General features: G+C 39.4%; 1 pseudogene; it reads right to left on the bottom strand.

The window, feature by feature from the left end:
- Positions 1-414: 414 nt before the first annotated feature.
- On the bottom strand, positions 415-889 carry LOC119805828 (annotated as a pseudogene).
- Positions 890-4,911: the final 4,022 nt, after the last annotated feature.

Here is a 4,911-nt window from a genome sequence, read left to right on the forward strand (position 1 = left end):
TGATCAGCGCATTTATTTCCTTTATAGTATCTTCAGCATCTGAGATTTTTTCTTCTGTCTCTTGTATTCTGTTGGTTATACTTGTCTCTGTAGTTTCTGTTTGTTTACCCATATTTTCCATTTCCTGCCATCTCTCAGTTTGTGTTTTCTTCATTGGCTCCATTTCAGTTTTCAGGTCTTGAACTGTTTCCCTTACCTGTTTGATTGCTTTTTCTTCGTTTTCTTGGGTATCTTTGAGGGATTTATTCATTTCTTCTAAGTTTTTGTTAGTCTTTTCATCCATTTCTTTAAAGGAGTTTTTCACATCCTCTTTAATGGTCTCTAACATTTTCATAATGTTATGTCTAAAGTCTATTTCTTTGTTTTAGATTTTGAAATGGACTTCATTCAAAACTTGATCTATAATCTACGAGGTTAGTATTTTCCACCAACTTGGGGAACAGAGACCTTCACAGGCTTCAGAATCTTTTGATTAGGAGCTGCTTTTGTGGGGACCTTGGCAGTAGGCATTGCAGTCTTCTTGGATGCCTGCTTAGCCTTTTTTTGCTTCCTTGGCAGCCCTGATGGCCTGCTTTCGCTTTGCTTTCCTAATTTCTGGTTTCTGATTCCTCTTGACCATTATATCAGCAAGGGATGCCCCAGTGATGGCCCGCTGGAATTTGACTATGTGGTGGGTTCTTTTCTTTTGAATTTCTTCCGACTGTCCTTTTTTGTGTTTCCTTCTGTACAGGACAGTCCAGTTTATCTGCTGAGGATTCCTTTTGGACAGGAATGCGGACTCACATTTTGCATTAAGAAACTGGAAAACCTTCCAGTCCGTCCTGGCATAGCACCGCCGGTGTCCAGGTTAGATCTTGTACCCGCTGAAACTGCATAGCTCGACCTTCATGATGAGAGCTGCCGCCCAGCCGGAGCAAGGATGGCAAAGAGCTCTAAAGTCTATTTTTTCTACTTCTGGATTAGGGTGTTCAAGATTTCCTGTTGTGTGTTCGCTGGATTCTGGTGTTATCATGTGGTTTTTCAGATTGTTGGAGGAATTCTTGCCTTGGCGCCTGCAAATCTCTTCCTTCAAATGCTGTTAGGAGAGTCTTGGCAGCTTGGTCCAATCTTTGCTGTGGTTACCTGTGTACTTGGCTTTTTTTTTTGGTCTGCCCTCTCTTAGGTCCCCTCAGCACTGGAGTTGTCTCTCAGTCCCTCTCCACTCTGAAGTAGGTCCTCTGAATGGAACTTCTGGTACAGGATCCAGGCCACTTGCCGGTCAGGGAACTCTCTGGATGGCTCTTCTGTTACAGGATCCAGGCCACTTGCTGGCCAGGGAACTCGCAGACAAAAGGGCAGCATTGCTGGGTGCAGGCGCAGTGCAACAAAGAAACTCCCGCAGCAGTTGCCCTCTCCACTTTGTCTCCAGACTCTCAGCCCTGCAGCAGGCTGAGATGCGGGATCCTATGACCCCACAGATGGGAAGGGGTGCCTGGGGGCAGGCTGGGATGGGATAAGGAGAGAAAGGAGAGAAGCCCCCACTGAATGGCCAGAAAGTTTAGGGGATTGGACGGTGCCTGTGCTCCCTTTCCAGGGAGTCCCACCGGCCAATCGGGTACACACTCACCTCTCCGGATGGCTCTTCTGGTCTAGCCCTAAATTCTTATTGGCTAACTCTTACATATTAATTTTCCCCGTCTCCATTAATCTGTATATCACCATAAGTTCATGGTCTACCAGCAAATTTCAGCACATCTATCTCTGGTGGGGGATCCATGACATCTCCTGACTCCTCTCTTCTTTCTCCCCACATTCAGTTCAGTCCTCCCCGCCTGCCTAAGTTCTGACCTATAAGCAGGCCAAGGCATTTTCTTTATTCATTAATGGAAATCACAGCACACAGAGGGCACTCCCACATCAGTTGCAGGAGCAACATCATACTGAACCTGCAGTAAATTTAGTCCAAGCTTGGTAGGGTTCATCAAATCTTGGCAGGATCACCTATGTTTTCCTGATTCTGGAAATAAGAAAGATGCAAAATGTAAAGGTCATGGATTCTTCTTCTGTGGTCTCTTCACCACAATTGTAGTCATGTATGATTGTGAGATTCAGAGCCCTTTTGAAGAGAATGTGGGAGTTCATTGCATTAAGTGTTGAAGATGAAGATGGGTTACATTTAAGACCCCAGGATGTTAAAATTTCCAAGATATGAGACATCTGTCATGGAGGCCTGCATATGAGGAATGGAAGTAGCAATGGAGTGAGATATATGAGAAGTTGCAGGGTGTTGTGTAATAGTTTGACCTTATTTTGGTAATAAACTTTGGTTGTAGTCAGAGATCAGAGCTAGCCATTAGCTGAAGAAAACATCATAGAGATTCTAAGGACTGTGAACTGAAAAGAGACAGGAAGTAGATAAGTGGGGCTGAGAGGGGATCTTTCTGTTTTTTAGATGGAGAAAGTTGAAGTCAGTGGTGGTGCTCTGCTGCTTCCCTGATCCTTCAGGTTCATATCCCCATATCTGAACTTTTATTGATAAGGATTAATTAGATTAACACTTTCTCAGGCATCTTAAAATATATGCCCAGTTAATGAAAGGGGGTAATTAAGGCCCATAGAGATAGGTTACAGAATAGATTATTCTTTTAAATTTTTAAATGCTAATAAAAAGGAAACAGCAGCTGAATGACAGCTTTATTATCTATTGAGCATTAAATAATAAAGAAAACCTGCTAAATTAAATCAAGCTGTATGCTTTATGCATGTGCTGAGTTCACAATAAAAACCAAGATATGTATTAAATTGGGGAATAAAGTTATAGAGACCATGAAAATCGTTAAAGATTAGATTCAAACAAAAAGATCTTTTGCATAAATGAGACAATAGTTCATCAGAGAGCATTACCATTCAATCTTAATTAATTTGTAAGAAGAACAGATGTTTTTCTTTTGATTACATATAATTTCCAAAAATAAAACTCCATAAAGTTAGGGTTGAGGTGGAGTTTTGTTTTGTCTTTACAAAAGCATGAAAACATCAAACCAAGGAATCTAAAAACCACTGGACAACTGAGACATCTAAAAAATAACGTATCATCCAAATAAAATTTCCTCCTCCAAAACAATAAATTGGCCTAACAATCACTTATTATAATCATGCTTATTATCATATTAGGTATGTTTTCAAGGTGAAACAAAGAGACATTTTGTTTCCATTTTTTTTTTTCAAGACAGATTCCTCTGTGTTGCTCTGGCTTTCCTGGATCACTTTGTAGATCATTCTGGCCTCTAACTCAATGAGATATACCTGCCTCTGCTGTAAATGTGCTGGGATTAAAGGCCTGCACCACCACAGCCTGGCAAAAATTTATTTTAAATAGACAGGTGATGTTGTTTCTTCATTTTAAATGTTGTTTGTTTTATAATTCCTGTTTACTCAGGTAATATTGTATCGTTATGAGTTCTCTGATGGAGCTAAAGACTCAATAATTGTAATTATGCATGCTACCAAATTGAAAAAAATACACTCAAAAATGTATAATGTATATAAGGTTAAGAGACAGAAAGATTATTTAAGGTTGCTCATACAAGTTAGCAAAAAATACTTTACGTACAATAACTTGGGCTTACTAAGATAGGATAGATGATAAAACATTTTCTCGAAATTTACCAAATGCAATGAATTGGATATTGTTAATGTAAATCTTCCATATATATATATATATATATATATATATATATATTATATAGTTATTGTATTTAGTGTATATAGCTTTACTGTGTTAGTTAAAACCTTCACTTTTTAAATAGACAAATAGGGAAAAGTGTGATATTTTGATTATATTCTGACAATAAAGCTTGCTTAGAGTCACAGCAGAGTTAATCACTACCTGACCAAAAATTACCATAGAGGTTTGGAGGACTCTGGACAGATAGGAGTCAAGATTCCTAAGGCTGGCCTAAGAGAATATTAGCACTTTACTAACATGGAGAAACTAAAGAATAAGAAACTACTAGTCATTGGTGGCTGCTTAAATGCTTCTCTGATCTTTCAGTTTCTTACCCTGCTCTCTGACTCCTGATTTCTTATTGTTAAATGTCAGTTAGATTAATGCTTCAGCAGGGATAGAGTTTTCTAAGACCTTTGAAAATGAAGCCCATGTACCCGAGATAGAGGCACAGGATTTGTCGTTTGCCCTGCTGAATTTGTATCTGCTCTTGACCCAATCTTCCCTCAGTTTTCCACACTCCTTTCTTTCATTTATCTTTTATTTATTCTTCTTTCATCCTGACTGCAGTGTTTCCTCCCACTGTTGCTCTTAGTCCCAATCTTCCCCCAAATCTCTCTGTTTTGTTTAACTTTAGGAAAGAGCAGGTCTCTCATACACATATCAGCCAAACATGGTCTCTTAATTGGGGTTTCTGTTGTTGTGATGGACGACCAAACGAAAGATGGGGAGAAAAGGGTTAATTTGGCTTATACTGCCATATTGTTGTTCACTATTAAAGGGTGTCAGGGAAGGAACTTAAAGATGGTGGGATACTTAATAGATTTTTTTTTATGTTGAACCATTCTTGCATCTCTGAGATTAAGCTGACTTCATCATGGTAGATGATTTTTATGTGCTCTTGGATTTTATTGCCAGTACTTTGTTGAGTATTTTTGCATCTATGTTTATCAGTGAGATGGGTTTGTAATTCTCTTTCTTGGTTGAACCTTTGTGTGGTTTTAGCATAAGGGTAACTGTAGGGGTTTGGCAATGTTCCTTCAGTTTCTATTATGTGGAACTCTTTGAGGAGTATAGTTATATAGTGGGGAGCTGCGGGCCAGCTTCCTGCTTTTCATCCTGCCCAGCTCCCGGCCACCGGCTAGCTTGTACCCCGAAATAACAACACACAAATTGTATTCTTTTAAAGACTGCCTGGCCCATTA

The sequence above is a fragment of the Arvicola amphibius genome, unplaced genomic scaffold (genome assembly GCF_903992535.2).
Source record: "Arvicola amphibius unplaced genomic scaffold, mArvAmp1.2, whole genome shotgun sequence".
In the NCBI taxonomy this organism is placed as follows: domain Eukaryota; kingdom Metazoa; phylum Chordata; class Mammalia; order Rodentia; family Cricetidae; genus Arvicola; species Arvicola amphibius.